Source organism: Mesoplodon densirostris, chromosome 16, assembly GCF_025265405.1.
Source record: "Mesoplodon densirostris isolate mMesDen1 chromosome 16, mMesDen1 primary haplotype, whole genome shotgun sequence".
Classification (NCBI taxonomy): domain Eukaryota; kingdom Metazoa; phylum Chordata; class Mammalia; order Artiodactyla; family Ziphiidae; genus Mesoplodon; species Mesoplodon densirostris.
Genome location: NC_082676.1, coordinates 24,340,440 through 24,353,062, shown reverse-complemented (window position 1 = coordinate 24,353,062; position 12,623 = coordinate 24,340,440).

Here is a 12,623-nt window from a genome sequence, read left to right as displayed (position 1 = left end):
GACATACCATGTTCTTGGATTGGAAGAATCAATATTGTGAAAATGAGTATACTACCCAAAGCAATCTACAGATTCAATGCAATCCCTATCAAATTACCAATAGCATTTTTTACAGAACTAGAACAAAAAATCTTAAAATTTGTATGGAGACACAAAAGACCCCGAATAGCCAAAGTAGTCTTGAGGGAAAGAAACGGAGCTGGAGGAATCAGACTCCCTGACTTCAGACTATACTACAAAGCTACAGTCATCAAGACAGTATGGTACTGGCACAAAAACAGAAACATAGATCAATGGAACAAGATAGAAAGCCCAGAGATAAACCCACACACTTATGATCAACTAATCTATGACAAAGGAGGCAAGGATATACAATGGAGAAAAGACAGTCTCTTCAATAAGTGGTGCTGGGAAAACTGGACAGCTACATGTAAAAGAATGAAATTAGAACACTCCTAACACCATACACAAAAATAAACTCAGAATGGATTAGAGACCTAAATGTAAGACTGGACACTATAAAACTCTTAGAGGAAAACACAGGAAGAACACTCTTTGACATAAATCACAGCAAGATCCTTTTTGATCCACCTCCTAGAGTAATGGAAATAAAAACAAAAATAAACAAATGGGACCTAATGAAACTTAAAAACTTTTGCACAGCAAAGGAAACCATAAACAAGATGAAAAGATAACCCTCAGATTGGGAGAAAATATTTGCATATTCAATATTATCCAGAAAATTCTAACTAATGCAACAAGGCAAGGGGGGGGAAAAGACATATGGATTGGAAAGGAAGAAATAAAGCTCTCTATCAGTAGCCAACATGATTGCCTATATGGAAAATTCTATTAACTCTACAAAAAAGTTCCTAAAACTAATTAATGAGTTTGGCAAAGTCACAGGATACAAGTCATAATATAAAAATCAATTGTATTTCTATATACTGGCAATGAACAATTGGAAAACAAAATTAAATAAATAATAATTAACAGTTGCACCAAAATAATGAAAGTCTTAGGGATAAATACAACAAAATATATGAGGGATCTTTATGCTGAAAAACTACAACACACCGATGAAGAAAATCAAAGCGATATATCATGTTCACTGATTGGAAGCCTCAATTCTGTTAATACATCAGTTCTCCCTAAATTGATATGCAGATTCACTACAACCCCAATCAAAATCCCAGCAGTTTTTGTAGATATCAATAAGTTGATTCTAAAATTTATACGGAAAGACAAAGAAACTAGAATGCTAAAACAATTTTGGAAAAGTAGAACACTTGTGGAGAAATACCACTACATTGATAAAGATAGCATAGTACTGGTGAAAGGACAGATGCATAAATCAATGGAACAGAACAGGGAGTCCAGAAATAGATTGACACAAATATGGACCATTGATTATTTTACAAAAGTGCAATGGGAAAGATTGTCTTTTCAACAAATGATACTAGAGTAACTGGGCATTCCTATGCAAAAATGTAAACCTTGACCTATATCTTATACTTTCTATTTTAAAAACTTAGTTGAAATGAATCTTGGACCTAAATGTAAACCTACAAAACTTTTAGAAAGAAGCAAAGGAGAAAAATCTTTGTCACCTTAGGTTAGATAGAATTCTTAAATGCAACATTAAACCAAATTCATAAAAGGAAATCTTGGTAAACTGGACCACAGGGTAGAGAGAACATCAGTGTGGCCAGGGCTTAAGGGTGGGAGAAGGTTTTGGCTACAAAGGGTTAATACATGGAAATTTTTAGGGAATGATGGACCATTCTGTATTTTTATTGTGGTGGTTACATAACGGTGCAAAACTCACAGAACTATACACCAAAAAGTCAATTGTACTGATATAAATTACAATTAAGTTGTATATACAGATATATATATACATATATTATATGGATGGATGGATGGATGTATTTATGAATTTTTAAAGAAGCTTTTCTCCTCATATCAAGTCATATCTAACAGATTTTGTATTTGTACAATTATTTTTCTTGAGACCAAGATTAGGACTGCCTTAATCCCAGCTAACTTTCCATTTTCTTTTATTCTATGGAACCTAAAACTTCATCATTTTAAATTTATTCTTTTTTGAGTAGGTTATTCTGTCTCAAGAAGGTCCAACTCCTATTATTGGGAGTGGTAAAATAACACACTATCTGCCATTAGCACGTTAACAGGCACCCATTTATAGGGTGAACTAGCTGTCATCATGGATGGCAATGAGTAGGCCTCTGAGGGGCTGGGACACAGGACAGACATGCTTTGATGGGAGGAAAGGGAAAGAAAGGCCTGCAGCTCAGGACAATGATAGGGCACCAGAGGCGAGAGGTGGAGGTGGGAGGGCAGTGATCAGAGAACAGAGATACGAGCCTGCCAAGAACACACTGTGATAACAGCTTTGCCTCCCGCTGGCTATGGACTTAGGCCAGTCTCTTCCTTGAGCTTTCATTTCATCTCTTATGAATCTGTCAAGTCTCTGCTCACATCTGATCCATAAGATAACCAAGATCCTCTTCCTCTGCCTCCATTTATTCAACAAATATTTATCATAACTAACTCCAATAACACTCTCTTCTGTTTGCACTAAAGCTCTTTTATATCTGCTTATCCACAGGGAGGAGAATTAGCCCTGATTTCCGAGGAAGGAAATAGAGTCCCAGAAAAGTTAAATCATTTACCTGAAGTCACCCTTTCAATACTGAAGTGGACTCTTTCCATTATCTATACTCTGCTGCCCCCTACTGTGCACATAGCATTAGGCACTAAACTGCAGACACAACACACAGTTGCTATCAATACAATCTGACGGTTTACGTTTGTTAAGTTAACAAATATTTATTGAGATCCTACTATGTGCCAGAAAAAAGACAAGCATGATTCTTGTGCTTATGGAGCTTGTGATGTAGAGGCGGGGAGAGATCATTACATAAATAATTACATAATTACAATTTGGATGAGTACTAGAAGTACAAGGTGCTATATAAGGGTACAGAATAGGGGTATAGTTAGTCTAGTCTGCAGGCTTAGGGGAATCTTGCATGAAGTGTAATCTATAGGAATAGATTATATATTGGCTATGGAGCAGGTTAAGGAGGTATCAGAGATGCCTCCCAGGCCTCTGGCATGAACTGGGCAGAAGGAATACTGTGACTCAGCTGGGGAAGCCTAGCAGAAGACGAGACTCTGACCGGGAAGAACATGAGCTTGGCTTTGGTTTTTTTCAGTTTGTAAATTCTGTGGGACCTTCAGGTATAGATATGGAATAATTAATTGGATTTAGGAGTTTGGGAGCAAGGTCCTAGGCTAGAGATAGAAATTTGGGAGTTGTTGGGATGCAGGTGGTATTTAAAATTGTGATTAATGGGGACTTCCCTGGTGGCCCAGTGGTAAAGAATCCACCTTACAATTCAGGGGACGTGGGTTCGATCCCTGGTCGTGGAACTAGGATCCCACATATCGTGGGGCAACTAAGCCTGTGCACCACAACTACTGAGCTCACGCGCTCTGGAACCGGCGCACCACAACTACAGAGCCCACATGGCCGGGAGCCTGTGCGCCACAACTAGAGAGAAGCCCACACCACAACGAAGATCCCACGTTCACAAATAAGACCTGATGCAGCCAAAAAAATTTTTTTAATTAAAAAAATTTTTAAATAAAATTGCAGTTAATGGATGAAATCTTTTTTTTTTTTTTGCGGTACACGGGCCTCTCACTGTTGTGGCCTCTCCCGTTGCGGAGCACAGGCTCCGGACGCGCAGGCTCAGCGGCCATGGCTCACGGACCTAGTTGCTCCGCGGCATGTAGGATTCTCCCGGACCGGGACACGAACCCGTGTCCCCTGTATCGGCAGGTGGACTCTCAACCACTGCACCACCAGGGAAGCCCTGAATGAAATCTCTTTGTAAGCAAAGAAGAGGAAGGAAAAGTGTTTCTAGTGGCTGGATTATGAGTCTGGAGAAAATCACTCAATGCCCATTGGCATTTGTTTCAAGTATTACTTTCAAGGAAAAACAACAAAAAAGACTTGTTTGTTAACATAAATTGCTAGAAATAAAAATAACCAAAGGCAGAAAAAAAAAACACACACACACACACAGAAAGAGAAGAGGGCTTATAACTGCCATGAGAAGCTCTTGAATTTAAGAGGTCAATTGGAAGAGATGGGACTAGAAAAGGAAAGTTAGAATGAGGGGCCAGAGAGGTTGAAAGGAAAATCAGAGTGTGATAAAAGCCAAGGGAAGAGTGTGTTTTAAGAGGGAGACTGTCGGGGCTTCCGTGGTGGCGCAGTGTTTAAGAATCTGCCTGCCAGTACAGGGGACACGGGTTCAATCCCTGGTCCAGGAAAATCCTACATGCCACAGAGCAACTAAGCCCATGCGCCACAACTACTGAAGCCTGTGCATCTAGAGCCCATGCTCTGCAACAAGAGAAGCCACCGCAATGAGAAGCCCACGCACTGTAACAAAGAGTAGCCCCCGCTTGCCGCAACTAGAGAAAAGCCCGCGCACAGCAACAAAAACCCAACACAGCCAAAAATAAAAATAAATAAAATAAATAAATATATTAAAAAATAATAAGAGGGAGGCTGTCAACTGTAATGGAAGTTATAAAGTAATCAAGTACAAATTAAACAAATAAATAAATAAATACGCTTTTTAAAAAATCAAGTAAAAATTATTTACCTGACTCTCCTAGTAAAATTGAAGTCCAGTTGTAGAGGCCTAGAGCTTGAGAAGCCCAAGATCTCCTAGAAAAACCTCCAGAGGCTACCATAGTGTGTTGTCTTGGACCAGTGGTCTTCATACTATTTTTTTCACATACCACCCAAAAAATTTTCATAGATGATGTAACCCCAAAATTAAAAGGTATTTCCCTGAAAACTATCAACAAAATGAAAAGGCAGTCTACTGAATAAGAGAAGATATTTGCAAATGATATATCTGATAAGGGTTTAAAATATAGCAAGAACTCATCAACTCAATATCAGAGAAAACAAACAACTCAATTTAAAAATGGGCAGAAGACCTGAATAGACATTTTTCCAAAGAAGACATACAGATGGCCAGCAGAAACATGAAAAGATGCTCAACATCACTAATCATCAGGAAATGCAAATCAAAACCACAATGAGATATCACCTCACACCTGCCAGAATGGCCATCCTCAAAAAGACAACAAATAACAAGTGTTGGTGAGGGTGTGAAGAAAAGAGAATTTTCATGAACTGTTGGTGGGAATGTAAATTGGTACAGCCACTGTGGAAAACAGTGTGGAAGTTCCTCAAAAAGTTAAAAATAGAATAACCATGTGATCCAGGAATTCCACTTCTGAGTATTTTTCTGAAGAAAACAAAGACACTAATTCAAAAAGATATGTACATAGCAGGATTATTTACAATAGCCAAGATAAGGAAGCAACCTAAGTGTCCATCGATAGATGAACGGATAAAGAAGATGTGTATATATACAATGGGATATTACTCAGCCATAAAAAGAATGAAATCTTGCCATTTGTGACAACGTGGATGGTATTATGCTAAGTGAAATGTCGGACAGAGAAAGACAAATACCATATGATTTCAGTTTTATGTGGAATCTAAAAAACAAAACAAATGAACAAACATAACCAAACAGAAACAGACTCAGAGATACAGAGCACAAACAGGTGGTTGCTAGAGGGGAGGGGGGTGTGGGGATGAGTGAAATAGGTGAGGAGAATTAAGAAGTACAAACCTCCAGTTACAAAATAAATGATTCACAGAGATGAAATGTACAGCATAGGGAATATAGTCAATAATATTGTAATAACTTTGTATGGTGACAGATGGTAACTAGACTTATTGTGGTGACCATTTTGTAATATATAGAAATACCAAATTACTATGTTGTGCCCCTGAAACTAACATAGTGTTGTAGGTCATTATGCTTCAATTAAAAAAGGATGTTTCCCGGGCTTCCCTGGTGGCGCAGAGGTTGAGAGTCCTCCTGCTGATGCAGGGGACACGGGTTCGTGCCCTGGTCTGGGAAGATCCCACATGCCGCGGAGCGGCTGGGCCAGTGAGCCATGGCCGCTGAGCCTGCGCGCCCAGAGCCTGTGCTCCGCAACGAGAGAGGCCACAACAGTGAGAGGCCCGCGTACCGCAAACAAACAAACAAACAAAAACAAAACAAAACAAAAAAGGATGTTTCCCTGAAACTGGTATTTTGAATTGTCTCTTTGTCACTTCCAGTATTTTTTTTCTTTCTCAGACTATTTTATTTTATTTTAAAATTTTTATTGGAGTACAGTTGACTTATAATGTGTTAGTTTCAGGTGTACAGCCAAGTGAATCAGTTTTATATACATATCTCCATTCTTTTTCAGATTATTTTCCCATACAGATTATTACAGAATACTGAGTAGAGTTCCCTGTGCTTTACAGTAGGTCCTTATTAGCCATCTATTTTATATATAGTAGTGTATATATGTTAATCCCAATCTCTTAATTTATTACTTCCCCCCATGTTTCCCCTTTGGTAACCATAAATTTGATTTTGAGATCTGTGAGTCTTTCTGTTTTGTAAATAGGTTCATTTGTATCATTTTTAATTAGATTCCACATATAAGTGGTATCATAAGATATTTGTCTTTGTCTGACTGGTTTCACTTGGTATGATAATCTCTAGGTCCATCTATGTTGCTGCAAATGGCATTATTTCATTTTTTTTTATGGCTGAGTGATATTCCATTTTATATCTGTACCACATCTTCTTTATCCATTCCTCTGTCAATGGACATTTAGGTTGATTCCATGTCTTGGCTATTGTAAATAGTGCTGCAATGAACATGGGGTGCATGTATCTTTTTGAATTCACTTCCAGTATTTTGTATTGCCCCATGCAATAAATGTATTTTTAATTGCCCCAGGCAATAGATTACCATAGTAAGATTCATGTTGACCCAGGATATGCCTTTCTTATGAAGATTAGAAGAATTACAATTATGAAAGAAAAGTCAGCTTGGAGCCTCAACACCAGGAACTTTCTCAGGTAGAATGCATATGGAACTTGAGGACCTGGAAATTAATGCCCTTAAAATGATCAGTACATGAGAACTCCATAGAAAGTCTTCCTATATCATAGGGGTGTCGCATACCTCCATTTGAAAGCCAATGTTGCAAAGGATTAGAGGCAATCTGAAACTACTACCAGGTTCCTGGAATCTGGAACTGACTGATGGGGTCAGCTGGACCTGATGAAATCAAACCCCCATTTTTAAATGCCTGAAGGGTATAAGGAGATGCAGAGATAGGGATAGGTGGCTTGGGGGATCCTCCAAAGGCTTTCAGGTTCAGGCATCTCCTACCGCTCCAGGGGACCATCTGAAACTATATCACAGCTCTTAGAATCAAGAGCTAGCCATCAGGGCTTGCTGGCCTCAGTGAAATTAGAGTCCAATCCAATTTAGCAACATAAAGGTGAGGTGTAACCATGAAGCAAAACAACTGATTATTTAACACACCCACCCAAAGAGATCCACTCCAATTCATTCATTCTCTCAATTCCCAGGTCCCCAGCAATGTATGAGGTTCTAGGGTTACTCAAATAAGCAAACAAGCATAACCCATAGGCCAAGACTTTGAGAAGCTTAGAGGGAGAGATTTTTAAACAAATCATCATTATACACTGTAATAAAGAGTTAATAAAACGATGGGCAAGATCTAGGGGAGCACTGAAGAAAGAGTGTCTTCAGTGAGAGGGTCAAAGAAAACTTCCCAAAACATTTGAGTTATTTCTTGACAGGCATGTAATACATCAGATGGTGGGGAAAAGATGTGGGAGGCGGAGGAAGCAGCATGCCACTTTGGCAGCCAGTGTCTAAGTTGGCACTCCAAGAACAAAGCCAGCTTCACGGGCATGTGACCTCGGCAGTCACACAGGTTCTCACACTTAGAAGGGTCCCCGCACTTGTTTTAATGCTTTGCTGTCACCATCTTGGAATTCGTAATATTTTTTAAACAAGAGGCCCTGAAATTTCATTTTGTACTGGGCCTGCAAATTACACAGCAGGTCCTGCGAGGGGGCAAGATAAAGGCAGGGAAACATGTCAGGACACTGTAGCCCCAATTGGAGATAATGAGGGGGATAAATTAATCTTGTCATAACAGTAATACAGATGCACACTGTTCTTTTCAACACCTACCTAGTGTTTCTCTGTTTAGATGTAGCAGTTTCCCCAGTTGGAAAATATTTAGGTCGATTTTGATCTTTTGTAATTACAAAGAATGCTGCAGTGAATAATTTCGTACATCTGTCTGTGTACATATGCAAAGATTATCTGTCTAGGATAAATTCTCAAAATTAGAATTGATGAGTCAAAGGTACGCTCATTTTCAAGGTTGAAAGGCGTGGCTAATTTGTGCTCCAAAGAAAGTCTACCAGTTTATATCCCTTCTCGAAGTAGTTTAATCGTGCCCTCTTTAACACTCTGTAATATTCAACTTTTTGATATTTGTAGTCTCATGGGTGAGAAAGCAATAGCTCATTGTTCCAATTTGCCTTTCTTTGATTACAAATAAGGTTGGACTTTAAAACAAAGAATATAAGTCCACATTTCTGTTTACATGAAGCCCATTTTATCCTTTGCCATTTTTGAACTGGGTAATAGGTCCTTTGCTTAATGGTTTCTAAAGAGCTGTCTTATGTTAAGAAAATTAATAATAAATATTTTACCGTTCTTTTTTTTTTTTTTTTTTTACTTTATTTCTGGTATTTTTTTTGGCCAAGCAAATTAAGTCCTAAATTTTTGAAACTGCCCACCTAAGTGAACTGCTTTTGCTTATATCATACCGTAATAAACGCCCTCCTTTCAGGGAATTTCCTTTAGAGACTAATACACTTACTTTTTCAAAAGTTCAACTTATATTTATGTATTTTTTTAATAGATAATATATTCACATGGTTAAAAAGTCATAGAGGTATACAGTGAAAAAGAGGGAGCTCTCACCTTGTCCTCAAGCCACATAGCTCCTCTCCGGGAAGGTATTCACTGTTATCAGTGTCCTGGGTATCCTTCCATATTTGACATGTAAACAAGCAAATGCACACACACACACACACACGCACTCTTTTCTTCCCATCACTGCGTAAATAGTAGCATACCATAACCAGTATTCTGCACCTTCCTTTTTTTCATTTAACATCACATTTTGGAAACAATTTCCTAACAGTTCATAAAATACTTTCTCATTTTCTTAAATGACTGAGTGTGTTTTATTGAATGCACATCACTTTGAGGATGTTCTTAAGGGAAAAAAAATCTAAGTGGAAAATACCTTGGAGTCATTTGAGGCTGGATTCTGAGACAGAGGCAGGGGATTGAACTGGGGCTTCTCTACATCCTGAACAATCAGACCCTTTCCTTCCTCCATGCCTTCACCCCTATTTTCTGCCAATTAAAACTTCACAGTCTTCCATTGCTTATAACTTTTAAACACATGTGTGGTAATGTTCAGTGTATATTGCATATAAAACAATTAGTTTTAAACATATTACTTGGTTAGATAGGCTCATCTCAAATGCTATTCCTTTTGGAAGCCTTCCTTGATCTCTGATTTTCCCCAGCCAGGGTGACTTCACTCCCTCTGAAATCCTATAGGACGTTGTAATGTGTTGTGGTTATTTGTCACATCTTACGTGTGCTCAGGTCTTAGCTCTTTTACCTGAAGACAGTCTCACTCGCCACAGTACCTTCCAGAATGGCAGCTTAGTAATGTTTATAGAAGTTTTGAGGTGATTAATGAATGAACAAAAGAACAAGCAGATACGGACATAAGATTTAGTGTCAGACACTTGGGCTTTATTCCCGCTTTTGCCATTTTCTAAGCGTATCATTGGGTAAATAGCTTCTCCTCTCACCCTTTCTTTGGAATCTGCCTCATAAGATAACTGTGAAGATTAAGTGATGTAACAAAGATAAATTGCTTTGCACATAATAAGCCTTCATTAAATGTCAGCTGCTGTAATAGGAATTCAGAGGAAGGAGAGAAATCAAGAAGTCTTTCTGAACTGAATCATGCTCTCCAGCCTCCCATCTATACTTCCTTTCAGACCCCAAATCAGAACTTCACTACCCTCTCTTCATGTTTTCTTTTTTTTTTAACTTACTTATTTTATTTATTTTTATTTTTGGCTGTGCGGGCTTTCCCTAGTTGCGGCGAGTGGGGGCTACTCTTCGTTGCGGTGCGTGGGCTTCTCATTGCGGTGGCTTCTCTTGTTGCGGAGCACGGGCTCTAGGCGTGCAGGCTTCAGTAGTTGAAGCATGCAGGCTCAGTAGTTGCGGCACACAGGCTCAGTAGTTGCGGCACGCAGGTCCTAGAGTGTGCGGGCTTCAGTAATTGTGGTGCACGGGCTTAGTTTCTCTGCCGCATGTGGAATCCTCCCAGACCAGGGCTTGAACCTGTGTCCCCTGCATTGGCAGGTGGATTCTCAACCACTGTGCCACCAGGGAAGTCCCTTCCCTTTTTCTAGTACCTCATATCCAATACACTGTATGTTTGGTCAACTCTACTTTCAAAATCTATTAAGAATCCAACTACATCTCACTATCCCCACTTGGACTCGGGTCCAAGCCACCATCATCTTGCACCTGATGGATTACTGCAATAGCCTCCTAGCTGGCCTTTCTGCTTATGACTTTTCACTTGTTCTCAGCAGCAACCAAAGTGCTTCTGTTAAAGGTAAGTCAGAAGATGTCTCTTCAGTTCTCAAAAGCTTCTGTTGTCTTTCTCTCTCAGGGAGAGCACCCCTTCCCTCCATAACCCTCATCTTCTAATACCCTCAACCTTCTTCCACTCCAACCACACTGGTCTCCAAGATGCTCCTCAAACCTCCCAGGCGTGCTCTTGTCCCAGAATGTTTTCACTTGCTGTTCCCTCTTCTGAATTCATTTCTCTCAGATGGCTGCATGATCCACTCCCTTCTTGTTCCTTCAGTTCTTTACTGAAAACACGCCTTCTTACTGAGGTTTTCCCTGGTTATTCGATCCAAAATTACACACACACACACAGCTTTCAGCTTTCATATCCTAGTTCCCTGCTTTTCTCAACAGCTGTTACTATTTAACATACTATATATATTAATTATTTTGCTTGTTTTCTGTCACACCTAGTATAAGTTCCATGAAAGTGGGGCATTTGATTTGATTTGTTGACTGCTCTATCCCAGCACCTAGAATATGTAGATTATAGCTACTGAAAATTACCACACTAAAAATCAAAGCTAAGATTAAAAATATTTACATATTAATTCATTTAAAATGATAAATGCATCAACATAAATAACATTTTTATGAAAAATAACTATATTTTCCAAAACAAAACAAAAAATTTAGTGAGAAGAGTGGTATTGTTTTACAGTCTTGAAAACCTATTTAAAGTCTGACTTAATAGGAGATAGGGCTTCCCTGGTGGCACAGTGGTTAAGAATCCACCTGCCAATGCAGGGGACATGGGTTCGAGCCCTGGTCCGGGAAGATCCCACATGCCACGGAGAAACTAAGCCCGTGCACCACAACTACTGAGCCTGCGCTCTAGAGCTGGTGAGCCACAACTACTGAGCCCATGTGCCCACACACCTAGAGACCATGCTCTGCAACAAGAGAAACCACTGCAGTGAGAAGCCCGTGCACCACAACAAAGAGTAGCCCCCGCTCACCACAACTAGAGAAAGCCCACATGCAGCAACAAAGACCCAATGCAGCCAAAAATAAATAAATTAATTAATTAAATTTTTTTTAAAAAGGAAACTCCCCCAAATCTCAAAAAAAAAAAAAAAAAAAAGAAGATAGATGTCTTCTTATGTCTACTCTGCAGTCAATCTGTTGTGACATGTCATAAAGCCTCTGGTCAATCACACAGTCTACTCATGAGAAAATGAGAGTTAAAAATATATATATAATGTCTTAGTATTATTAGGAAGATAGTTTTGATCTCACAGACCCACTAAAAGGGTCAGAACCACACTTTGAGAACTGCTGGCTTAGAACATGAAGTCCAAATTCCTTAGCGTGGCATTCATATATATCCACACCTTTGTGTATACAGTTCCCTTCTCACCCTACCCAGCAAATCCCTGCTGGTCATTCAAGGCCCATCTCACTTCCTGACAGCTCTAGACAGTTGTTCCCTCCTCTCTACTCTCATAATATTTTTCTCTTCTCTCTTATAGCACATACTATGTTATCTTTTTGGTGTCTATTTAAGTGTCTATCTCCTCAAATGACTATCTTTCTAAAGGAAGCAACTATAACTTAATTTCCTTTATATCCCCCAGCCCAGCTAACACCCAAAAGATATTTCATAAATATTTGTTGAATAAAGAAATAAGAGAGGAGGTAAAGGGAAGAGAGGGTTCCAGTTTCCCTACAGGGAGCTCTGGCACTGATATAAATAATGCTTCTTGATAAGATTATCAATACCTAACTTTCTCCTAACATCGGCTCAATTAACTATATAGTTTACAACGTGAATCCCAAGCATTCACATGGTCCTCCCCATGAAGTGGAGAAGGCAGAGTCATTAGTTTTACTTTACAAATGAGGAAACCAAGGCTCAAAGAGATGAA